Source organism: Mobula hypostoma, chromosome 8 (genome assembly GCF_963921235.1).
Source record: "Mobula hypostoma chromosome 8, sMobHyp1.1, whole genome shotgun sequence".
NCBI classification, from domain to species: domain Eukaryota; kingdom Metazoa; phylum Chordata; class Chondrichthyes; order Myliobatiformes; family Myliobatidae; genus Mobula; species Mobula hypostoma.
The window spans coordinates 78,918,345-78,945,029 of record NC_086104.1 but is presented as its reverse complement, the minus strand read 5'-3'; the positions used below and the strand labels follow the sequence as shown (position 1 = coordinate 78,945,029).

Genomic DNA, 26,685 nt, shown 5'->3' with positions numbered 1-26,685 from the left:
AATTCAAGCAACACACATCAAAGTTGCTGGTGAACGCAGCAGGCCAGGCAGCATCTATAGGAAGAGGCACAGTCGACGTTTCAGGCCGAGACCCGTTCGTCCTGACGAAGGGTCTCGGCCTGAAACGTCGACTGCGCCTCTTCCTATAGATGCTGCCTGGCCTGCTGCGTTCACCAGCAACTTTGATGTGTGTTGCTTAAGTTACATTGAAAAGCTTTTGATTGCATGCCATCCAGACATATTGTTCCATCAATGAGTACATGGAGATACAGTAATACAAAAGGGGGAAAAACAGAATGCAGAATAAAGTGCTACAGAGAAAGTACATTGTGTTCTTGAGAATGTATTTTCTGACTTTTACAGTGAGTTAAGAGGATTGTATTTGTCAGGTTTATGAAAATTATTCACCTGCTCCCCCGATTTTTTTTTACGATGGTGACAACATTATTTACTTCAGAGCTCTACAATGGACATCACAGGAGCAAATTCCGTTTTCCATTCAGTTACAAATGAAGGACAATAATCTGTACTTCACAGTGTTTGAACAAAACATCAGCCTCATTGTTCCTCTTAAAAATAGCAATTGTGGAGAAGAAAGCAATTATTTATGGCAGAGATACTGGTGTATGTTCCTGTTTTGTACAACTCAAGCCTCTTGCCCAATTTCATCTAATCTTATCAGAGTTTCTTCCTGTTGCTTTCTCTCTTATGGATCCACCTGGCAAAATGCAGTCATATTCCGCATAGTGACAGACACAACATTCTATTCAATGTTCCTCCAACAGTCCAATTATGTTAATTGGTTATTGTAAATTGTCCTGTGATTAGGTTAGAGTTAAATCGGTGGGTTGCTGGCAGTGCACCTTGAAGGGCCGGAATGGAATATTCCACATGTATCTCTAAATAAATAAAAAGATAGTAAATTATTTTCTTTGAAAAACCTGAAAGGCACCTTTTTCATAAGAACCACTTGCAGTCCATGAATATGCTGTAGGAGCTGACAATTTTTCATCAAGGTGTTGATGTCATTTATAATACAAGCTCTAAAAGTTCTATAAATCCATTATCAAGTGTATTAATTGGGCTTTGAAATGAGGCTTTACAATACTAGCAAGTTATTAAACTTAATTAGATCTTCCTTTACTACTATGCAGAATTATTGCAAGGTTGTTGGGGGAAAAAAAATCTCTGCATACCAGCACTGTGCACCTGTCCACATTTGTGCTACTTGTGCGGCCGGAGATAAGCAGGAGCAGTGCAAAGTTCATGAGTAATGTTAATAGCAATGAATTGAACAATCAAGCAATTCCCACTTGCAAGGTGCGTTTTCCGAGACACAGTCTCCACGTACCTTCCCCACTCCACAATGCTGCTAAATTTCTTGAAGTGCTGGACTGGCAGGAAGTCAAGCAGTGCTGGGAAGGTCTGGAAATGGCTGTCCCATCTCTCTTAGATGTCTATCAGATCTCAGTGCGAAGTGAGGGGATAGTATGACCGGCAAGTGAATGGTGAAAACCAACTGATCAATCTGTGGGCAGAGCCTGTTGAGCAGAAAAGAGGGTAGGCATCCGCAGTTAAATCTGTATAGCTGCCAGTCAGTGGATTGATCTCTCAGTTTCTCATTGTTTTAAGTGATGCAGCAGTTGGTTTAGAAGCAATTTCTGTCATCTGCCTTCCGAAGGATGGTAATGTGTAATTGTATTTACATGATTGTCTTTCTAGGGTTCAGGCTAATGAATGTTCTGTAGGATTGAATTAGTTGAGTGTTTACTGTTACATTCCACCTTTCTTCGTATCAGGAAAATATTAGTCTAAGTGGGTTTCTTGCTCAGTTAGGCCTATTACATTTTCAGTCATCTGTCATTGCATTATGCATGTTCTGTTTGATATAATCTGGATACAGATTCAAACCTATTCAAATTTTGCATCCTATAAGAAAACATTAAAATGTCTCAATGCAAATTGAGCAGATCTATTGAAGAGAGTACTAAAATCAACTTTACAGCATTAGAAAATGCATAAATTTAGCTTTGGAATTATACATTCATTAACAGTTTCTGTTTCACACTGGCATTTGTATTTGCATAGACTGGCTAAATTTCGGTCTGCCCAGCCAAGGTCAGTTGCAGAGTTATGTGATGTAACTTTTTGAAATTAGATTTAATCGGTTTTTTTGCCTAGATGCAATAAAATCATAGAAAATTTACACACAGACACCAGCCATTCAGCCCATCATATTTGTTCTTGTCCAAAAAAATTTGCTACCCTGCCCAATCCTTACCCTGTGCACTATGTTCATAACTCTGCAAGTCACTGCTGTGTAAGTAAGCACTCAGGCAGTGTCCCTGATGTAGGGGTTTGACCAGAAACATTGACAGTTCCTTTCCTCTTTAGATGCTGCCAGAGCGGCTGAGTTCCCCCAGCAGGTTGTTTGTTGTTCATATTTGTTGAGAACATTTTCAGTGAATTCCAAACATCTGTCACCTTTTGGATGATTTATTTCCCCCCAAATAATAATATGCCCCTGTTCTTAACGCCTCTGTCGGTGAAAATATGTACTTCGTATTTAATCTGTCCTGCCTCCTTGTGGAGTTAAGCACTTCCATTAAGTCCCCTCTTGGTCTCCCGTATTCCAAAATAAACAAACTCAGCTTACCCAATCACTGTTCATAGCTATAAGGGGAACGGCATTGATACTGTTCTGGAAAAACTCAGAGCTTCATGTAAAATTTGTAAAAATTTTCCGTGGTTTAGGTCATTGTGTGCCATGGCTTATGCATTCAAAGTGATTTTCAAAATCAAATTAAGTATGCATGTGGTTGCACAACATCTCCTCGTAGCTTTGTTCCAGCAAAACAAATTAAAGCACTGTTTACAAATGATGGCTGTGTTTAACAAAATTTAAGTGGTTAATGTTCATTTACCAGATGTGCTTTGAAAAGTTAGTGTGCCAAGGTCCAGAGGGCAGGCCATATGGGAAATTGCATTTATAATGCTCCCAACTTGACGTTGTGAAAGGTTCAAATTTCTCTGAAGGTGTGCCACAGCGGGAGAACAGAAACAGAAAACCTCTGGGATATGATCATTTAAGTCATATAAATAAATTATAGCACAATTTTGTGATCCTGGTTTTGATTACTTCTGACGCGCCATTGTACACGTTTGTATATAATGCAGGGTCATGTTGTTAGCAAAATCATGTAATCATGCATTTAGCACTAAAGCCCAGTAGTATGAGTCTGCATGTCATGCCTGTCTTAGCTCTTTCCTTTTATTATAGTTTCCATGTTATTTCCCATCTGAGACCAAGGAATTGCTGCATACTCCAGATTAAGTGTTTTAATAATGTTCCTTGCACATGTTTTTGAAAGTTTATCTATTGTTCTGTCACTGGGCCAGAAGTCAAGTTTTCATTTTGTCACTCCCCAGGAAATGCTTCAGTATGGTGATATTGTTAATGCCACAAGGAAAAGACAAATTGTGTCTTTCTGTCTGGTATACTTGGGCATACTGCAGAGGTTAACAAGTCACAAAATTAATTTTAATCACCTTGTTGAATACTCTTGGAAAAAGAATCTGAATATGTTCAATAGAAAATCAAACTTGCACTTTGAGCTACAAGTTCTCAGTGCTGTTGTTTGAATTGTATCTAATTTACAGACACTTCACATTTTAACAGCAATAGTCAAGATTTGGTCGTATGGCTTTAAGATGTTTTTTGTCAAATTTTCAGTTCCAGAATGAAGCTTTGAGTTATTCGATCACATGTTTTGATCTTTGTGAGGGCACATTTGTAAAACCTGGATCTGGACCATTTGCGAATCTTGGAATATTTGCTGATCCTGTGAGATAGAAGCATAAACACAAACCATGAAAAGATGGATTTGACAAGGTTTTAAAGGAACTAAGTGTGATACAGGAAATGTTCATCCATCTACAGATACTCTACTTTTCATTGTGGTATTTTGGTTGATATTCAATTGGTCCAGTACCGTAGTCTGTTCAATAATTAATGTAATATACTCTGCCTTTGCTTCACGACACATCCCTGCTACTTAGCACCTGCTCCACTTCCTTCATAGCAACCATTTCACTTCGCAAGATCTATATATTTCCTGCATCATGAAATGCAGCTCAGTCCACCCACCATCTTAGTTCATCTACATTCTGCCATTACCAGTGCTATGTTATCATATCTTCCACTTTCTGCAAATTACGTGAGTTACCTTACTTCATAACCTCCAGTCCTGTTACACCACAACACTTCCTCATTCCTATCTGGGCCTTGTTCCCATTAAAACACCCCTCTATCCCGCAAGCTCCCACAGTTTTTCAGGCTGTTGTATTGTCCTCAGTGACATAAACCATAGGACTACTTTATCCACACTACATGACTTCCCAGTTCACTGTCCACAAATCCTATTGTTTATCTGAAAGCTACAGCAGTTTACTTGTTGTTTTCTTCTGCCACGCAAATATGTACATTGATTGACTGGACCATCAAGCTATCACCAGTGCAATAGCAAGACTTCCAATAAAAATGACGTGATTTATTTAAACAGTGTTAATCAGTTAACCTTGATAAATTGTACCTTTTAGCAGAAAACAGCAGTATTTTTTTTGAAAAAGGTAAACTGAGGTCACACAGAGAGATCTTAAATAAAACAAGTGTTGGCCTCTGTAGACTGGGAATCTGTTGTGAATTGATGTCAAAGGAGAATGTGGTGATGCCATTTGACTTCATTAATCAAAATGGTTCTTAGCATAGGTAGTGAGAACCACAAAGTCAGGATAGTTTGCTGACCAAGTTATTCATCTTGTCTGTACTGGTTGGTTGATGCTTCTTGTCTGTCGATATCTTTGACCCACTGGAAATACTGTATATAATGTATTTTCTGCCACTATAATAATTGGGAAATCACAGGCTGATGTTCCAAATGGAAAACCCTAGTCATGATCAATTCTGATTGTGGTCATTTACAAATAGTTTATTGGTATATACAGTATTGTGTAGAAGTCTTCGGCACATACTGTATATATAACTAGGGTGCCCAAGACTCTTGCACAGTACCGTATTTGTCAACGTGGAGTAGAGAGTGAGTTTGTAAATCTGGCGGGAGCAAATGATGATTGGAATGGCAAGGATGGAGTGCCAGGGACGGGGGTGGGAGTGGTGGTGGCACGAGTGCAGACACAGCCTGCCCTCAGACATCAGGCAAGGTCATTAGATTCCAATCAGATGGCTTACTGATCATTACAGGATGTGTTTGTGGTGCTTGCAGCACCCTGGCCCCTCTCTTCCCCTTTTCCCAACTATTATTCCCCTCTCCCTGCCCCCTTCCCACTCTCAGTCCAAATTAGAGACACTATTCAGAATTAGGTTTATCATCACTCACATATGCAGTGAAATTAGTGTTTATAAGCAGTACCGTGCAATACATAAAATTATTACAGTACTGTACTCTTCAGCTTAATATCTATGCTCAAGACTTCTGTACAGTACTGTACACCTACAAGAAGGTTCATCATAAGGATGTAGGGTAACAGTGTCTTTAAAAAAAAATGACCTGGATATTAAATACCAAAAATTCAGATATATAAAACATACAAATAACTACAGGAGATTCTGCAGATGCTGGAAATATTGAATTAACTGAACATTAAATGCTGGAGGAAGACCATGATGTAGGAGCAGAATCAGGCCATTTGGCCCATCGAGTCTGCTCCAACATTTCATCATTGCTGATCCAATTTTCTTCTCAGCCCCAATCTCCTGCCTTCTCCCCATATCCCTTCATGCCCTGACCAATCAAGAATCTATCAACCTCTGCTTAAATATACATAAAGACTTGGCCTCCACAGCTGCCTGTGGCAATGAATTCCACAGATTTACCACTCTCTGGCAAAAGAAATTCCTCCTCATCTATGTTCTAAAAGGATGCCACTCTATCCTGAGGCTGTGTCCTCTGGTCTTAGACTCTCCCACCATAGGAAACATCCTCTCCACATCCACTCTATCAAGGTCTTTCACCATAGGTTTCAATGCGGTCATCCTTTGTTCTTCTGAATTCTAGTGAATACAGGCCCAGAATCATCAGACGCTCTTCATATGACAAGCTATTCAATCCTGGAATCATTTTTGTGAACCACCTTTGAGCCCTTTCCAGTTTCAGCACATCCTTTCTTAGATGGGGGGTGGGGGGAGCTCAAACCTATTCACAATACTCCCAAGTGACGCCTCACCAGTGCTTTATAAAGTCTCAACATTGCATCCTTCCTTTTATATTGTCCTCTGGAAATGAATGCAAATATTACATTTGCCTTGGTCATCACAGACTCAACCTGCAAATTAACCTGTAGAAAATGAAATTAAAATGAAATGGAAATTCTGCACAAGGACTCCCAAGTCCCTTTGTGTCTCAGTTTTTGTATTTTCTATCCATTTAGAAAATAGTCAACCCTTTCATTTCTTCTACCAAAGTGCATGACCATACGCTTCCTGATACTGTATTCCATCTGTCATTTCTTTGCCTATTATCCTAATCTAAGTCCTTCTGTAACCTCTCTACTTCCTCAAAACTCAAACACGAGGAATTCTGCAGATGCTGGAAATTCAAGCAACACATATCAAAGTTGCTGGTGAACCCAGCAGGCCAGGCAGCATCTCTAGGAAGAGGTACAGTCGACATTTCAGGCCGAGACCCTTCGTCAGGACTTACTGAAGGAAGAGCTAGTAAGAGATTTGGAAGTGGGAGGGGGAGGGGGAGATCCAAAATGATAGGAGAAGACAGGAGGGGGAGGGATGGAGCCAAGAGCTGGACAGGTGATTAGCAAAGGGGATATGAGAGGATCATGGGACAGGAGGCCCAGGGAGAAGGAAAAGGCGGGGGGGGGAACCCAGAGGATGGGCAAGGGGTATAGTCAGAGGGACAGAGGGAGAAAAAGGAGAGTGAGAGAAAGAATGTGTGTATAAAAATAAATAATGGATGGGGTACGAGGGGGAGGTGGGGCATTAGCGGAAGTTAGAGAAGTCGATGATAATGCCATCAGGTTGGAGGCTACCCAGGCGGAATATAAGGTGTTGTTCCTTCAACCTGAGTGTGGCTTCATCTTTACAGTAGAGGAGGCCGTGGATAGACATGTCAGAATGGGAATGGGATGTGGAATTAAAGCGTGTAGCCACTGGGAGATCCTGCTTTCTCTGGCGGACAGAGCGTAGGTGTTCAGCAAAACGGTCTCCCAGTCTGCGCAGGGTCTCGCCAATATATAGAAAGCCACATCGGGATCACTGGCCGCAGTATATCACCCCGGCCGACTCACAGGTGAAGTGTCGCCTCACCTGGAAGGACTGTCTGGGGCCCTGAATGGTGGTAAGGGAGGAAGTGTAAGGGCATATGTAGCACTTGTTCCACTTTCAAGGATAAGTGCCAGGAGGGAGATCAGTGGGGAGGTATGGGAGAGATGAATGGACAAGGGAGTTGCGTAGGGAGCGATCCCTGCGGAAAGCAGGGGAGGGAGGGAAAGATGTGCTTAGTGGTGGGATCCTGTTGGAGGTGGCGGAAGTTACGGAGAATAATATGTTGGACCCGGAGGCTGGTGGGGTGGTAGGTGAGGACCAGGGGAACCCTATTCCTAGTGGGGTGGCGGGAGGATGGAGTGAGAGCAGATGTGCGTGAAATGGGGGAGATGCGTTTGAGAGCAGAATTGATGGTGGAGGAAGGTAAGCCCCTTTCTTTAAAAAAGGAGGACATCTCCCTCGTCCTGGAATGAAAAGCCTCATCCTGAGAGCAGATGCGGCGGAGATGGAGAAATTGCCAGAAGGGAATGGCATTTTTGCAAGAGACAGGGTGAGAAGAGGAATAATCCAGATAGCTGTGAGCGTCAGTAGGCTTATAGTAGACATCAGTAGATAAGCTGTCTCCAGAGATAGAGACAGAAAGATCTAGAAAGGGGAGGGAGGTGTCGGAAATGGACCAGGTAAACTTGAGAGCAGGGTGAAAGTTGGAGGCAAAGTTAATAAAGTCAACGAGCTGAGCACGTGTGCAGGAAGCAGCGCCAATGTAGTAATCGATGTAGTGAAGGAAAAGTGGGGAACGGATACCAGAATAGGTTTGGAACATAGATTGTTCCACAAAGCCAACAAAAAGGCAGGCATAGCTAGGACCCATACGGGTGCCCATAGCTACACCATTAGTTTGGAGGAAGTGGGAAGAGCCAAAGAAGAAATTATTAATAGTAAGGACCAATTCCACTAGACGGAGCAGAGTGGTGGTACAGGGGAACTGATTAGCTCTGGAATCCAAAAAGAAGCGGAGAGCTTTGAGACCTTCCTGATGGGGATGGAAGTATATAGGGACTGGACATCCATGGTGAAAATAAAGCGGTGGGGGCCAGGGAACTTAAAATCATCGAAAAGTTTAAGAGCATGAGAAGTGTCACGAACATAGGTCGGAAGGGATTGAACAAGGGGGGGGATAAAGCCGTGTCGAGGTATGCAGAAATGAGTTCGGTGGGGCAGGAGCAAGCTGAGACAATGGGTCTGCCAGGACAGGCAGGTTTGTGGATCTTGGGTAGGAGGTAAAAATGGGAAGTTCGAGGTGTGGGAACTATAAGGTTGGTAGCAGTGGATGGGCGATCCCCTGAGCGGATGAAGTCGGTGATGGTGTGGGAGACGATGGCCTGGTGCTCCGTAGTGGGGTCATGATCGAGGGGTAAATAGGAGGAGGTATCCGCGAGTTGTCGCTGTGCCTCGGCAAGGTTGAGGTCAGTTCCCCTCTACCACCACTCTGCTCCGTCTAGCGGAATTAGTTCTTACTCTTAATAATTTCTCCTTTGGCTCCTCCCACTTTCTCCAAACTAAAGGTGTAGCTATGAGCACCTGTATGGGTCCTTGCTATGCCTGCCTTTTTGTTGGCTTTGTGGAACAATCTATGTTCCAAATCTATTCTGGTATCCGTCCCCCACTTTTCCTTCACTACATCGACGACTGCATTGGCGCTGCTTCCTGCACGCATGCTGAGCTCATTGACTTCATTAACTTTGCCTCGAACTTTCACCCTGCCCTCAAGTTTACCTGGTCCATTTCCGACACCTCCCTCCCCTTTCTAGATCTTTCTGTCTCTGTCTCTGGAGACAGCTTATCTACTGATGTCCACTATAAGCCTACTGACTCTCACAGCTATCTGGACTATTCCTCTTCTCACCCTGTCTCTTGCAAAAATGCCATTCCCTTCTGGCAATTTCTCCATCATCGCCGCATCTGCTCTCAGGATGAGGCTTTTCATTCCAGGACGAGGGAGATGTCCTTTTTTAAAGAAAGGGGCTTCCCTTCCTCCACCGTCAACTCTGCTCTCAAAAGCATCTCCCCCATTTCACGTACATCTGCTCTCACTCCATCCTCCCGCCACCCCACTAGGAATAGGGTTCCCCTTGTCCTCACCTACCACCCCACCAGCCTCCGGGTCCAACATATTATTCTCCGTAACTTCCGCCACCTCCAACGGGATCCCACCACTAAGCACATCTTTCCCTTCCCCCCTCTCTCTGCTTTCTGCAGGGATTGCTCCCTACGTGACTCCCTTATCCATTCTTTCTCTCACTCTCCTTTTTCTCCCTCTGTCTCTCTAAGTATACCCCTTGCCCATCCTCTGGGTTCCCCCCCCCTTTCCTTCTCCCTGGGCCTCCTGTCCCATGATCCTCTCATATCCCCTTCCCCTCCCACTTTCCAATCTCTTACTAGCTCTTCCTTCAGTTAGTCCTGACGAAGAGTCCCGGCCTGAAACGTCGACTGTACCCTTCCTAGAGATGCTGCCTGGCCTGCTGTGTTCACCAGCAACTTTGAGTGTTACTTCCTCAAAACTACTTGCCCCTCCGCCTATCTTCATATCATTTGCAAACTTTGCAACAAAGCCATCAATTCCATCATCCAAATCATTGACATATAACATAAAAAGCATTGGTCCCAATACAGACCCCTTGGAACACTACTAGTTACCAGCAGCCTACCAGGAAAGGTTCCCTTTATTCCCACTCTTTGCCTCCTGCCAATTAGCCACTGCTTTATTCATGCTAGAGTCATCCCTGTAATACTATGGGCTTGTTAAGCAATCTCATGAGTAGCACTTTGTCAGAGGTCTTCTGAAAATCCAAGTACACAAGATCAACTGATTCTCCTTTGTCAATCCTGCTTGTTACTTCTTCAAAGAATTCCAACAGATTTGTCAGGCAAGATTTTCCCTTGGAAAAAACGATGGTGACTATGGCCTATTTTATCATGTGCCTCCAAGTACTCCCAAACCATATCCTTAACAATCAACTGCAACATCTTTCCAACCACTGAGATCAGATTAACTGGCCTATAGTTTCCTTTCTTCTGCCTCTCTTCCTTCTTGAAGAGTGGAGAGACATTTGTAATTTTCCAATCTTCTGGAACTATTTCAGAATCTAATGATTCTTGAAAGATCATTACTAATGCCTCCATGATTTGTTCAGCCACCTCTTTCAGAACTCTGGGGTGTACACCATCTGGTCCAGGTGACTTATCTACCTTCAGACCTTTCAATTTCCCAAGAACCTTCTCCCTAGTAATGGTAATATAACACACTTCATGCCCTCTGACACCTGGAACTTTCACAATACTGCTAGTGTCTTCCACAGTGAAGACTGATGCAAAATACTTACTCGGTTTGTCCACTAGTCCATTGTCCCCCATTACTACCTCTCCAGCATCGTTTTCCAGCAGTCTGATATCCACTCTCACCCGTTTTTTTACACTTTATATATCTAAAGAAGCTTTTGGTATCCTCTTTAATATTATTGGTTAGCTCACTTTTGTACTTTATCTTTACCTTCTTAATGACTTCTTTAGCTGTCTTCTGTTGGTTTTTAAAAGCTTCCTAATCCTCTAACTTGCTACTAATCCTTGCTCTATTATATGCCCTCTCTTTGGCTTTTATGTTGGCTTTGACCTCTCTTGTTAGTCATAGTTGTGTCATCTTTTGGGATCTTATCAAGTAAGGCAACATCAATAAAAGAAAATAAAAAGTTGATATTTCAGGCTGAGACACTTCATTAGGAATAAAAATATGCTTACATGAAAATAGAAACTGTGTGCTGGAATTTCTTCTTGGGACAGAAACAAATTTGCAAGCATGAGTAACAGATCTCCACAGTCTGATTATTTTGCTACATGCTATTGAAGCAAAAAATTGCTGGTTGCAAAAGTAAAATCACTAATCAAATAAATCAGTTATGACTGACATAGCCTGAGTTTAGTAATTCACTTAATGACTAATTTAATAATTACTCATTGACAGAATTGAAAACACCTGAATACTTTTTGCTTGAACTTGGTATGGTTCTTCAGTTGTAAATTTGCAGCTTCATCTCACACATCGAGAGGAGTGGAAGAACACACTGGAAAGCCTCTGTGCAGTAATTGTGACCACATTCAAGAGGGCCCGCCTCCTCACTCTTTCCTGAGTGCTTCAGATTGCCATGTCAATTTTGTCCATCTGTAGACACAGTGGACATGAGCTTCACTTCGTGATGATTTCAAATGTAATGTGGGGAGCCTTCAAATTATGCCTGCGTATCAACAACTCTGCAGTTGATCACCAATGTGTAAAAAGCCCATTCCAGATTCCTGGAAATTTTGTGACTTGATCAAGAATCTAAGGAACTATTCTGGGTTAATTTTGCCATTGAAACCAATATATTGCTAGTGAGCAAGTAAAATATGTACAATATCCTCATTAGTTTTAATAGTAAGTAAACATAATTGTTCAGCATATGTGAGGGTTAGATATATTGATACATTTATTTTTGGAGAAAAAAGTTACAGGGTTGTAAAAAACCAGGGAAGTTTACAGGAAAGAATATAAATAACTCTCTAGGATCCCTCCACCCAGTACAGTTGAGATGAAATCAGACTTTAAAAATTTAGATCTATCAGCCCAATCCCAGCCTCTGACCTTCTGATTGTGGGGCAACTAACACAGAGCCAACATTAATGTGGTTGCTGGCAGTACCAGATTCAACCTATTTCTCAGATTTTATCCAGACCATGTGAAAATGCAGCAGATGAGGTGAGCTGGGACAACTTGGGAAGAGATTACTATTCTACTCAATCCTTGCTCTCACAGGGATTCTGCCCTAAATTCTAAAGTTTCATGGGTTGGTCCATGAAAAGTAGCAGCTAAGGAAATCAGAAGAATGATGTGTGATATTACTGAAAATTAAATGCCTCCCCTACTTTCTCTGACTCCAAGAACATGTTTTCGCGTGTATTCCTGATCAGTCCTACCACCACTCTAGTCATCCTCCTGTGCTTCTCGTATGTGCCGAACACTTTGGGTTTTCACTAATTCTACTCACCAAGGCATTCTCTTGTCCCCTTCTAGCTCTCCTAAGCCCTTTTTAAGTTCCTTTCTGGCTACCTTAGAACTTTCAAAAGCACTGCCTGATCTTTGGTTCCTAAACCTTAGATATGCTCCCTTCTCCCTCTATTGACTCTAATTGTTGTGCCTCAACATGGTGACTTCACCCACCCATCCTTTCCCTGTCAATGGAACAGACCTGTCCAGAACGCTATGCAAGTGCTCGCTAAACAACCTCCACATTTCCGTTCTACAGTTCTCTGGAATATCGGTTTCTATTTTACACTCCCAAGTTCATGCTCAAAGCATCGTAATTAGCGCTCCCCCAATGATGCACCTTCCCATACTGCCTGCTCCTATCCTTGTCCATGTCCTTATACTGAGCACAGTATCCCCAGCACCAGCCTAACTTCAGAATGGAAGGCTACTCTCCTATTCAATCATTACACCAAGTCCTTTGTAACACTACAATGGCTAACTACTCTGTCCAGTGTTTGTTTTCATTCAGTGAAAATTATACTCAGCCATACCTTTGACAAATATTACTTGCTGAAAAGAATATAATTTAACCTACCATTTTTGAGCAAAAATAGAACAACTTGTATTTATTTATGTCTTAAATAACCACAGGTTCTGCCAGTGTATGTTAGAGTTAATGACATGTTGAAACATTGTTACTATTATTTGACACCACATCCATCAAGCTCCTACAAGAAGCAATGTGATATTTACAGTTTATTACCTTTTATCTTCATAGATTTGAGGGATAAAATATGAATCAGGGTACTAAGAATAACTTCTATGTTCTTCTTCTAAGTACTGCACTTTATATGGAGACAAAAGACAAAAAAGTTCTTTGTTACAGATGGGACCTCTGATTTAATGTCTTTGTATTGTGGTGTAGCACTATTAACTACTCTGTATTGGGGTGTTTACCTAGAGTTATGTACTTGTCAAAAATGAGTTTGTGATGGGGAGAAAAAAAGCTTGCGGGTTCGTACAGGCAGGAAATGGGCCCGAAACGGGTTGAACTTCATGAAGTAACATTCCATCCCTGTTCTGTGCCAGGAATACTTGAAACACAGTATTGATATAGATAAACATGAGATTGTACAGATGCTGGAAATCCAGAGCAACCCACACAGAATACCGGAGGAACTCAGCAAATCAGGCAGCATCTATGGAAATGAATAAACAGTCAGTGTTTTGGGCTGAGACCCTTCTTCGGGATCGATGCCTAGGTTCCCTGCTAAACTGCACCTATGAGTCAGAGGTCTGATGTCTGTTTCAGGATCTTGGTAACAAATTGGGCAGGTCTGCATACGATTTAAGTGCCTTTAATCAGTCTGATAGCATTAGATCCCAGAATAGAGAACGGTGCATCTTGTTGGCCATTATGAGTAGCTCTGATCAAAACCACCAGTGTTCAGTCATTAAAAGCGGAATCAGTCCTGAACTTCTGTGTGCTCAGTGTGGGTGCACATGTAAGTGCTGTCTGCATCTAGCTCAGGTAAGGATGAGCATGGAGGCCTTCCTTAGCTAGGGTGTGGGTTTGTGCTGGTATTTTAATGGTAATTGTTTAAAAATCCTTTGATTAAACTGATAAATAGATGGGTAAATTTAGTGTACACTATAATTTCTAGAGCAAAATATTAGTATTGGCAAGGGTCAGTGGAGCAATGGCAGTTTGTGTTTCTTTCCAACACCCCTCCACCCAATATGGCTGACTGATGCCCTTTGAAAATGGGCAGAGCATTCATATATACAACCTTTCATCGCCAGTACAGCCTGCGGTTGGTTACTTTTAAAATGTATTCAATATTGTCATCTAAGCAGTATTAAAGTAAATGTCCAAGTATTATATTTTAATAGCATTGATTGAGGGTTGAGTTTTACCAAGGACTCTGGATGCATTTTTTTTTGATAGTGCACATGAAAAGTTATATCTGCCTCAGTTCTGTGTGTCATCAGAAAGACGTTACCCCCAGCAGTGCAAAGCAACTCAGTCCTGCAGGGAATTATCAGGCTAGTTTGTGTACTCAAGTATTTGGCTTAAATCTGTGAGTTTCAGCTGCAGAAGTAACCACTAAGCCAAGCTAACACAGGTTTCTTGTAACTCATTTTAAGCATTTCTATGAAGTGTTTTGAAGTACGATTATTGGGGGACTGCTTTATTGAGCACCTCCACTCCATCTGCCAAAAGCGGGATTTCCTTGCTGCCAACCACTTTAATTCAAATCCCTTTTCCCGTTCCAACATGGCCTCACGTCCTCTTCTTTAGCCATGATGAGGCCACCCTCAGAGTTGAGGAGCAGCGCCTTGTATTCCATCAAGGTAACCTCCAATCTGATGGCACAAACATTGATTTCTCCTTCTGGTTTAAAAAAAAATTCCTTACCTCTTCTTTCTTCTTTTATTCCCCACTCTGGTTTCTTATGCTTCTCACCTGCCTTTCACTCCTGCCTGGTGTCCCTTCTTCTTCCCTTTCTCCAATGGTCCACTCTCCTCTCCTATCAGATTCCTTCTTCTATAGCCCTTTACCTTTCCCAGCCACCTGGCTTCACCTTCGAGCTGGTCCTCCTTCCCTTCCCCCCACCTTTTTATTCTGGTATCTTCCCCCTACCTTCCCAGTCCTGAAGAAGGATCTCGTTATGAAATGACAACTGTTCATTCATTTCTATAGATGCTGCCTGACCTCCTGAGTTCCTCCAGCATTTTGTGTGTGTTGTTGCTGCACATAATATTACAGTGGATAATGTGGACCAGAGGTGTATGCCAAATACATTATACTGTTGGTACTTTTGGTACAAAGCAAGTTATGCTTTTATTAACCCAAGTGGGTTCCTTCATGAATGCAGTAAGTTGCACTATTAGATATGAAGGTACTTGCTGAAAAGGCAATTACAAACAAGAGAAAATCTGCAGGTGCTGAAAGGTCTCGGCCTGAAACATCGGCTGTACTATTCTCCATAGTTGCTTCCTGGCCTGCTGAGTTCCTCCAACATTTTGTATGTGTTGCCTAAAAGGCAAGTTTGCTGTTTTCGAAGACACTAGAATACTACAACACAGTACAGGCCCTTCGGCCCTCGATGTTGTGCCAACCCATATATTCCTTTAAAAGAAGTACTAAACCCACACTACCCCGTAACCCTCTATTTTTCTTTCATCCATGTGTCTGTCCAAGAGGCTCTTAAATACCCCTAGTGTTTTAGCCTCCACCACCATCCCTGGCAAGGCATTCCAGGCACCCACAACCCTCATTGTGTAAAAAACTTACCCCTGATGTCTCCCCTAAACTTCCCACCCTAACTTTGTTCATATGCCCTCTGGTGTTTGCTATTCGTGCCCTGGGAAACAAATACTGGCTATCCACTCTATCTATGCCTCTCATAATCTTGTAGACCTCTATGAAGTCCCCTCTCATCCTCCTACGTTCTCTACGCTCCAAAGAGAAAAGTCCCAGCTCTGCTAACCTTGCCTCATAAGACTTATTTTCCAATCCAGGCAACATCCTAGTAAATCTCCTCTGCACTCTCTCCATAGCTTCCACGTCCTTCCTATAATGAGGGGACCAGAACTGAACAGAATACTCTTAAGTGTGGTCTCACCAGAGATTTGTAGAGTTGCAACATGACCTCTCTACTCTTGAACTCAATCTCCCTATTAATGAAGCCTAGCATCCCATAGGCCCTCTTAACTATCCTATCAACCTGTGCAGTGACCTTGAGGGATGTATGGATTTGAACCCCAAGATCCCTCTGTTCATCCACACTTTTAAGTAACCGACCGTTAACCCTGTACTCAGCCTTCTGGTTTGTCCTTCCAAAATGCATCACCTCACACTTATCCGGATTGAACTCCATCTGCCACTTTTCTGTCCAACTCCGCATTCTATCTATATTCTCTTGTAACCTTCGACAACCTACAGCTCCATTCACCACTCATCCAATCTCCGTGTCATCTGCAAACTTACTCACCCATCCTTCTGCCTCTTCATCCAGGTCGTTTATAAAAATCACAAAGAGCAGGGCTCCCAGGACAGATTCTTGCAGCTCTCCACTAGTCACAGACCTCCAGGCAGAATACTTTCCTTCCACTATTACCCTCTGCTTTCTTCCTGTAAGCCAATTTTTTATCCAAACAGCCAAGGTTCCAATGATCCCATGCCTCATGACTTTCTGGATGAGTCTCTCATGGGGGACCTTGTCAAATGCCTTGCTAAAATCCATGTAGACCACATCTACCACCCTACCCTAGTCAATTTCTTTTGTTACCTCTTCAAAAAACTCAGTTAGGCTCATGAGGCATAACCTTCCCTTCACAAAGCCATGTTGACTATCCTTAAGTAGACTGTACTTCTGCTCGTAGATCCTATCCTTAAGAATCCTTTCCAATAGCTTGCAGACCACCGACATAAGACTCGCCGGTCTATAGTCCCCAAGATTCTCCCTATTACCTTTTTTAAACAAGGGAACTACATTTGCTATTCTCTAATCCTCTGGCACCTCCCCTGCAGCCAAAGAGGATTCAGAGATCATAGCTACTGCTGCAGCGATCTCTTCTGTCACTTCCCACAGCAACCTGGAGTATATCACGTCCGGCCCTGGGGACTTATCAACCTTGATATTTTTAAGAAGATCAAACACTTCTTCTTTCTTAACCTCCACATTGTCCAGCACACAGGCCTGTTCTGTTTCGACTTCACCCTGATCAAGGTCCTTTTCACTTGTGAATACTGAAGCAAAGTATTTATTTAGGACCTCCCCAACCTCCTCCACCTCCAGGCACATGTTGCCGCCTTCATCCTTTAGCAGCCCCACCTTCATTCTTGTCATCCTTCTGTTCTTCACATGGACATAGAATGCCTTGGGGTTCTCCTTAATCCTACATGCCAAGGCCTTCTCATGCACTCTTCAAGCTCTCCTAAGTCCTTTCTTAAGATCCTTCCTGGCGACCCTATATTTTGTTTTTGGTTGGCTAGTTTATGACATTTGCCATGCATGCACACGGAATATTCAGTGTATGTGAATAGGTGCACAATAATGTTAAAAACATTTAATAAAGGAATGAGGCAAAATTCATACTAACTCCAATTTTGACTTTTTCATCCAAAGTGATTGTGATAACTGAACACCAAAAGGAATTTGTTGTATTGTGACTTGTATTTTTTTTCATTTCATGAGGGGCCATTATCACCTCACCATCTTTCGTAACAGGAACAGTAATATAGTGGGTGTACGATAAGGCTAAGTTATTCTTGGCCAGGAGCAGCTGTCTGCTAATTCCTTCTTGTTAAACCACTCGACTTCAGCAAGAGCAGTAACTTGAATTAAGTGGCACCAAGATGACCAAAAAAATTTCAAAAGATTTCAAGGATGATTGAAATCTAGGTCTAAGAGATCAGTATTACACAGCACCTTATAATAGGAGATGGACGTGGCAGGGTAGAGTGTTGAAGAAGACAGTTCTGAGCACCAAATTGGCTGTAATATAGCTGCCAATAATGGGTGCCCAGAAGCATAAAGGACAACAATGATCACAAATCATGAGTTTAATGCAGTTTTGATGTCTTCAGATATAATTTCCTTGATTCAAACAAAAGTTGTACTGCTGCACTGAAGGCTGTGCTGAATTTCATCCTCAATATCTACTGTAATTTAAAAAAGTGCCTTTTAAAATATAGGAAGTTGTCCATGTTTTCCAGGTTGTTGATATCACTTTTATTGTTTGCAGACAGTGCAGTACAGTACAGTGGGGGGGGGGGGGGTGGATTGTTAGAAGGCTCTTTGTCTGTGGAAGTCATTGCACACATTGAAGATGGCTTGGAACTTGGTGTTATGAAAGCTCTGGTTTGGAGTGCAGAGGGAGCGTTTGGCTACAGGATTTACAGTATTGATATTTCTGGCATCAATAATGGTTCTGTTTAATCTGTTGATTTTCTGACTCATGAACAACAGCTGAATGGCAATGGCTATATTAAAAAAATGCAATGCAAGACTTGAAAACAAATATCTACACTGGCGCTGTATAAATGAGTGAATACTACATTTTCAGTAGGAGTACTTTCCTGATGAGAACTTTCAGATTAAACTAAACCTAAAATGCTGTCAAGTGGATTAAAATATTTAATGCCACAGTTTTGAAGAGTAATAGAGGAAATATCTTCAGTCTTGGAGCCAATATGCATCTCTCAGTCTGTGGAAAAAACATGCTGTCTGATCATTGTTTTCTATGGGAATTTGTTGTGGGCAGCACGCCTCCTTTTTTTGGTAATACAATAGTGACCAGTTTGAAAAAGAACTGCATTGACAGTCAAGTGTATTGGGACATACCGAAGTAAGAAGTGCCAAGTAAGTGCAAAACTGTCATCTTGCATTATTAGATTCCATGGCCAATTACCTCAGAAGACAGGACTAGATAATGGTCAACCATGTGGCCAATGCAATTTCAGTAATCTGGCAACACAAGGCAATCAACAGTAGCATCCAATAAATTAGACCTCCAGCTGACATCACAGTAGAGCACGTTGACCAAAAGGACAGCAGCCCATTGATTCCATTTGTTGATGTAAGAAATCTATTTTAATTAACTCCCCTGCAGTCCTGCATTGTTCAGTATTTGGACATCAGATTTCGGCATTTTCAGTTGCTTTTGTAGTTGCACTTGAATGCAATATTATTAATGCTGCTGCCCTGTGCATTGTCTGTAACTTGTCAGTGTAGCATATGTTACATAAATACAGCACTATATTGCTGTGGAGCTTGGTTTAATTAAAAGATCAATTAGGTTCTAAGTGACTTGGGGCACCAGCTACAGGGACCATGTCAGTGGTTAGAATCAAGAGAAGACACTTACACATTTCAGATTTTTCTGCACTGTTTACACGTAATGTTACTTCCTGTGTTTTTGTACAATTGTTATTCAAATCTATTTTTTCATGTCATAAAACTAAGAAAATGAAGTTAAAGTTCTTTGTACTTGCCCTCTCTCTCTTTAAATTTTTCACAAATGCCTACTTTTGTTGCTAAGTGACATCAGACTTGGTGTTTTGGATGGATGAAGCCATCAACTGCAGTCAAGTACAACTGACTCTTGGAGTCCTGACGAAGGGTCTCGGCCTGAAACATCGACTGCACCTCTTCCTATAGATGCTGCTTGGCCTGCTGCGTTCACCAGCAACTTTGATGTATGTTGCTTGAATTTCCAGCATCTGCAGAATTCCTGTTGTTTGACTCTTGGAGTTGTGTGTTCATAATCTTTGCAGTGACCATGCCCATTCTTTGAGTGCACTATATTTGTCACTGGGAGTTGAGTAGATATTGAGAAATCACTGCCATACTAGGCTGTATGGGCATTGTGCTGGCTTTTTCTGTGTCTGAATATTAAATATTTTTTGGTACAGTCATGTGACAAAATTGACTTGTCGAGGTTTTCATCAGACAAGAGATGGAGTAGAGACCTGCATGCATAGAAAATTGAAATGTGAGCATTGATTTCTCGTTGGGCCTCATTGGGCTTGGATCAGATTGCCAACTTCTGTTTGCAACTATAGGGGCTCCCTGCTTTGTGAATGTCTTGACTTACTAAAATCTGACTTTATGCAAATTCTCCCATATACCTTTAAAGCATTATTCTAGTTAATAAGCATAATAAGATGTTTCATAGCATTCATTAATATATATATTGCAACAGTTAGGTAGTGATTTAGTGAACTGAAAGGATTACAGTACAGCAAGAATTACAGTGACATAAAATGGGTAGCAATAGAAAACGTATATTTCTGACTTTGGGGAAATTGGCTGACAGACGTTTCTCAAGAGTGGAATGCTTGCTTAACCTGGGTACTGCCTGCCTGGGTACTAGATCCTTCGATTCAGAAATCTCCCTGTGGTTGGATGTTAGTCCGTTATGTAGTGTCTGGAGGTTAGCACCTGTGTCTTCAAAACATCATCCACAACATCCTGAGGCATCCAATTCATAGCACTAAGGACATAAACCAATTGTGGCTCCTTAGCACAGTTATTGTATGGATATTGTACATGAAACCCCTACCTCGTTAACTATTTTCTTGGTTTGGTAGCGTGTCCCTCCCTTTGTACTCTTGTCATTGAGTTCTATAGTATACCAAGATGTCCTCTTCCTTACCACAGCTAAGTCTACCAGCTGTGAGGCAGAAATGCTAACTGCTGTGCTGTACTTGTGTTCTCTGACAGTTTTCCAATGAACAAAGCTCCTCAACCAAGAAAAGGCATTCTCATCACACTCTCAATGATGGATGGTAGCTTGATTATTTAATGCTGCTGCTCAGTCTTGTGGTCTAATGGGCTGAAAGACAAGTCATATGTCAATATTAGGTTGGGTTTCACAGGGTTGGTTTGGTACAATAAGAGAAAGATGTGGGAAACTTAAGTTTTAAAATGTTTGCTTTCGAAAATACAGGTTGAGTACCCCTTATCTGAAATTCCAAAATGTGAAAACCTCCGAAATCTGATTTTCTTTCTTGAGTGTTGTCGTCACAAATAGAAAATTGCACATGGCGCTGGGAAGGTTCCCAGGTGATGTGCAAATCTCTGTGCACCACAGACAGTTCTGAGAAGTGACCTCACACATGCAATGAACAGAAGTTAATGAAAAATAGTAAACCAGTGTGTAAAGCAAAAAAGGTCTTGATTGTGTATTGTCAGCATCGGAGTGAACATATGCCTTTTAACAGTATGGTGATCATGAAACAAGCAAAGATCTACAACAGCAAACAGAAAATTGATGGGAATTGTGAATATCCAGCGGCTGATTGCAGAAATTTAACAAAAGGCACAGCATTAAATTTTTTAAAAGTCTGATCACAAAAATGTAGCACCAGAAATATCCTACGATACTGATTGTTTTTATATCTTACACAACAATATTAAATTTTTAAATGGTCGCTGATGAAAATCTAACAACAGAACAAGATCACAATGCTGATTGTTATTATACCTTCCATAACCCTAAAAAAGGTAAAGTATAAATAGTGGATTGTAACCTTTTAATGGAAAGATGACATCATAGTTGGAGTCTGAAATCTTGCTGTTGTTTATTGTTTAACAGCTGATTCAGGTATTTTCCCAGTGCTGCTGTGCTGCTTTTGTTACTCTGCACACATTATATTGTCACTACATTAATGGTATGTGATAATTTTTACTCAAGTACATATGTGCAATGAACAAGTGTAGGACAAAAACTGCTTGTCAGTGACATATAAATTCAAGAGTCAGAAATTATGGCAATCCCAGGCTATCTCATTACATATTACAAAATCCGGGGGAAAAAAGCCAAAAATATTTCCAGCCCCCAAGCATGTAGGATGAGGGGTACTCAACCTGTATTAACATATTGGAATGCAAAAAACTTGATTAATCTGATACAAGTCGAACTGAAGTTCAAAATAAATTTATTATTAAAGTACGTATATGTCTCCATATACAAACCTGAGGTTAATTTTCTTAAGCGCATACTCAATAAATCTATAATAGAAAAATAATCATTGTAGAGTCAGTGAAAGACTGCACCAAGTTAAGTGTTCATCTAGTGTGCAAAAGACAACAAACTGTGCAAATACAAAAAGAAAGAAAGTGAGTCCATAAGTAGTGGGAATATTTCAGAGATGGGGCAAGTGAAGTTGTGAAGTTATTGCTTTTGATTCAATAGCAGGACGGTTGAGGGGGTAATAACTATTCCTGAACATTGTGCTGTGAGTCCTGAGGCTTCAGTACCTTCTTCCTAATGGCAACAAAGAAAAGAGAGCATGTCCTGGGTGGTGGGGGACCCTGATGATTGATGCTGCTTTCCTGCGACACCATTTTTTGTAGAAGTGCTCAATTGTGGGGAATCATTTATCTGTGATGGACTGGGTTGTTACCACTACTTTTTGTAGGGTTTTCTGTTCAAGAGTTTTGATGTTTCCATACCAGACTGTGGTGCAGCCAATCAACGTACTCTCCACTACACATTTATTGAAGTTTATCAATGTTTTAGATGTGATGCAGAATCTTTGCAAACTCCTAAGGAAGTAGAGGTGCTGCTGTGCTTTCTTCATAATTGCACTTATGTGCTTGGCCCAGGACAGGTGCTCCAAAATAATAAGGCCAAGGAGTTTAAAATTACTGACATTCTCCACCTCTGATCATCCAGTGAGGACTGGCTCTGGTTTCCTCCTCCTGAAGTCAATAGTCAGCTCCTTGGTCTTGCTGACTTTGAGTAAGAAGTTGCTGTTGTGGCACCACTCAGCCAAATTTTCAATCTCCCCCCGTATGCTGATTCATCACCAGCTTTGATTTGACCTGCAAACTTGAAAATGGCTTTGCCAGAAGTGTAAAGCAGGTAGAGCATGAGGCTAAGTTGACTGCCTTGTGTGCACCTGTGCTTATGGAGATTGTGGAGGAGATGTCATTGCCAATCCAAGTGGATTGGGGTCTGCAAGTGAGGAAATCAAGGATCCAATTGCACGTGGTGGTATTGAGAACAAGATCTTGGAAGTTATTGATTAGTTTTGAGGGAATGGTAATATTGAATGTTGAGCTGTAGTCAATAAAGAGCATCCTGATTAATGCAGTTTTGCTGTCCAGATGTTCCAGGGTTGAGTTAAAGAGCCAATGAAATGGCATCTGTTGTGGACCTGTTGCTTCGGTAGGAAAATTGGAGCGAATCCAAGTCACTTCTCAGGCAGGAATTGGTATGTTTCATCACAGCATATAACAACATATTTTTCAAAGGCGCTGTAAGGTGCTCAGGAAAATCTATCACATCAACCAACCTCTTCCATTTTTTTGGTGTGGTGGATGATTTGTAGGGATGGGATGGGGTAGTTTTCCTTTGGAGCTAGAGTTTTAAATAGCAGTTGTTGCTTTATAGATGTATCAGAGCCTCGCGCAGGGGCCCCCAACCTTTTATAATGCCCTGGACCGCTACCAACAACCGAGGGATCTGTGGACCCTGGGTTGGGATACCCTGGCCTAGTGGGTGCTATCCATCTGACAGTATTGCTGGGAAGCAGCCTACTTTTGTGTTTTTCACCATCAACTGGTAGGTTTTCTTCTTAGGTGCAAGAGATTCTGCAGATGCTACAATCCTGAGCGACACACACAAAATATTGGAAGAGCTCAGTAAAGCAGGCAGAATCTATGGAGTTGAATAAACATTCTAAGCTTTTGGACTGAGACCCTTCAAAGGACTGGTAAGGAATGTGACAGAGCCCAGAATAAGAAGGTGGGAGAGGGGCAGGAGTACAAGCAGGCAGGTGATAGGTGAAAACAGGTGAGGGGGAAAGCGGATAGGTGGGGTGGGGGTGGGAGGTGGTTGGTCATTAAAAAGTGAGGCATGGGAAGCAGAAGAGAGTGGTTACTGAAAGTTAGAGTAACTGATATTTATGTCATCAAGTTGGAAACTATTCAGATGGAATATGAGGTGTTGCTCCTTCAACCTCATTGTGGCAGACGTTGACTCTTTGTTTCGCTTCATAGAATCTGCTTGACTTGCTGAGTTCCTCCAGAATTTTGTGTCTGTTTCTTCTTGATCAGTCTCCCAGGTTTGTAAATGACTTGCTGCTAATACAGTGCTGTGGGTTCCAAAGTTGCTCATGAGGGAACTGCATGGCCTTCCGCACTTGGGCAGTGGTTGCAGAAATTAGAAGGGGTTTGCATTAGGTGCTTCCAAAGTGGTCTGCTCCTTCCACCACTCACATAGGGCTTCTGTATGCTCCTGTTGCATGAACTATAGGTCTCCATTATTAGGCCAAATTATTCTTCTACACTTTGAGCAGTTGTGGGCTAAGGATGCCCAGGAGTCGATGTGAATGTTGCATTTTTTCAAAGAGGTCTGGGGAAAAACTTTTTATTCTTTACCTCAGTGAACCTGGTAAACTTTTCTCACAAACTCGGCCCTGTCTGGATCTGGTGTTGGATATTTAAGCGACATGGCCTGCACATCAAAACCAATTGATTGTAGCTGGGTTTTCAATATAAGTACTGAGATTATGGCACTATAAAGCTTCTCCTGCCTCCAAGGCTAACATCAGTTTACCTCTGCAGGTGGGATTCAAGTACATGTTCCAGAATATACTTGTTGAATCTTCTCTTCCTCAGAGATCGTGTGAAAGTAGATTTTGAAGATATCAAAAATATTTCATGTTACTTTAGCATTTTTCTTTCACACCCTTTGAAATGGAATAGATCTAATGCTGGGTGAGACTAGCACCTGTAGATGAAGGAAATCTTTTGAAGTTGCTTAGAAACTCATTTGCATTCAAGACAAATTGTTTGTACTCACAGTCCTCATGAACACTTTGCTCAATTGCAGTCTGGTTACTAGATGGGATGTTCCTTTACTCGCATCAAAAAAGCACCGGTAAGAAAGATTCTGCAGGTTATAACATTCATCGCTAGTAATACTTAATCAAATAATATATTTATATTTTAGTTAATTTTAACATTTCAAAGATTTAATAATATTTTTGCTGGGACACATTATCATTTCTCATTCTCTGTTTGTATGAATATTGCATATTTGATTGTACAAGCACAGCTTATGTTGACTTTTCCTGTGTCATGCTTGCACGTGACTGATATGGAACAACTTCAAATAGTCATCATAATTATCAGGCAAAATTTCAAGCAGCCTCATCAGACATTGGTCATTGGAGGAATGGGTGGAAGAGAAATGATAAACATGAGAGGAAATATTTTATTTTATATTTTAGACAGTTTTGCAATCTTGAATGTACTTCCTTAAAATGTTGTGGAATCAGATTGGACAGTAATGCTTCAACGAAAATAACATTTGAAGGTTTGTTCAAGTTTGCAAAGAATGAACAAAGTTATGGCGTTAAATGGATAATCACAGATGCATGGCCAAATATCAACATCCTTTGCTAAGCCAGTTACTGGATATGGCAGTTTTCTTTCCTTTCTGCTGGTAGGTTTAAAGAAGAATTGTGGATGTTGTAAGGTACCACCCTAAAGCTTGGAAATAACTTGCACCCTTAAAGTTGGAACTGTTCCAGTTTTCTGAACAACATCGGCACAATATCGTGGGCTAAAAGGGCTGTACTGTGCTGTAATGTTCTACGCTCCATTGTTTATATATCTCAATTAGTCTGTGATTAGTATTACCCAAAGATTCATAACCCTTGGTCTTTCCTGGTCCCACAAGAGGAAATGCTCTCTCAGAAGTTTCTGAAGTTTTTTCGGAATCTTGCATATTTCAATGAAAACATTCTTATAAATTCCAGGGAGTGTGGACCCTGTCTTCTCACTCCCTCTTCAAAGACATTTTCCCCTCTCTGTTTTTGCTGCACCTCTTCTGCATTTGGTATCTCAAAATAATTAGTGTGAAACTGTGTGCGGTTCTGAAAGAGTTGACAGAATAATGGTACTGAATGATTATCACTGAGGAGTATTTTGCTTCTCTGTTACTTTTTTTTAGGTTTTAATTCTAGTCATTGGAATTAATTTAGTTTTTCTTTTAAATCTCCATTCGATCTGAAGTATGTTTATTTTTTTGGTGTGATTGACTTCTTGTTGACTTCCTTCTTGGGTGTAGCATCTTTCTTCAGTAGCCTCACCCCTTCCATGTTTTTCATTCAGTCAGAGCTCGAATCTTTCTCCTAAGTGCCTGCTGTTCATTATTCACCATTCACTTCCATTGGCTTTGGGGAGGATGCGTTCACCAAATAAATGTATATCAATTGGAGCTTTAAGTTTCCTTGAGGCAGCTTTTGACAGAAATAATTTTAATATCTAAAAAGTTTAATTAGAATGATGATCTAAGTACCTTTAGTTCTCAGGGCCGCGCAGATCCCAGCTTAATTGTACAACGTGGTATCTCTTCAAACTCAGGAATCTTGGGATGGTGGTACATCTCTGCAGTTTGTTGTGGCTATACCATCTTGTTACTAAAACAAATCCATGATCCACACACACAGCAGAATTTGTTTGTTTCCACTAATGGAGGGAGAGCAGGTACAAATTGCGTGGAAGCAAGCACATTCCCAGAGCAATTATGCACGCCCTAATAGAGAGCCATCCATGATGTAGATGGGGGGTAAGGAATGAGGAAAAGACGATAATAAACTAGAAATCCAAGTCCTATTGCTTATTCTATATTTTGTTTTCAGTCAGACGAGACTGCAGATTCATGGTGCCTTCTAGAGTTGCTGAATTTAATCAAAACCTGGCTCATTCATTGTAACCACTGCCGAAGATGTTTCCTGCCCAAGATAGTAGCATTGTAGATGTTGAGGTGGCATGTTATGGCAAACAAGGAGAGGGAGAAA

The 26,685-nt window shown here is 41.4% G+C and overlaps 1 protein-coding gene across 10 annotated transcripts in view; it reads left to right on the top strand.

Moving 5' to 3' along the window:
• The window catches only part of plcb4a (phospholipase C, beta 4a), a 572,877-nt gene that overhangs the window by 288,759 nt on the left and 257,433 nt on the right, over positions 1-26,685 (top strand). The window contains exon 1 of one of the 10 annotated variants that reach the window (XM_063056180.1): positions 1,642-1,685. The exons of the other annotated variants lie outside the window; for them this stretch is intronic. The gene's annotated coding sequence lies outside the window, so the exon portion shown is untranslated. Of the gene's footprint in view, positions 1-1,641; positions 1,686-26,685 lie in introns of those variants that run through there. 10 annotated transcript variants of the gene reach the window in all.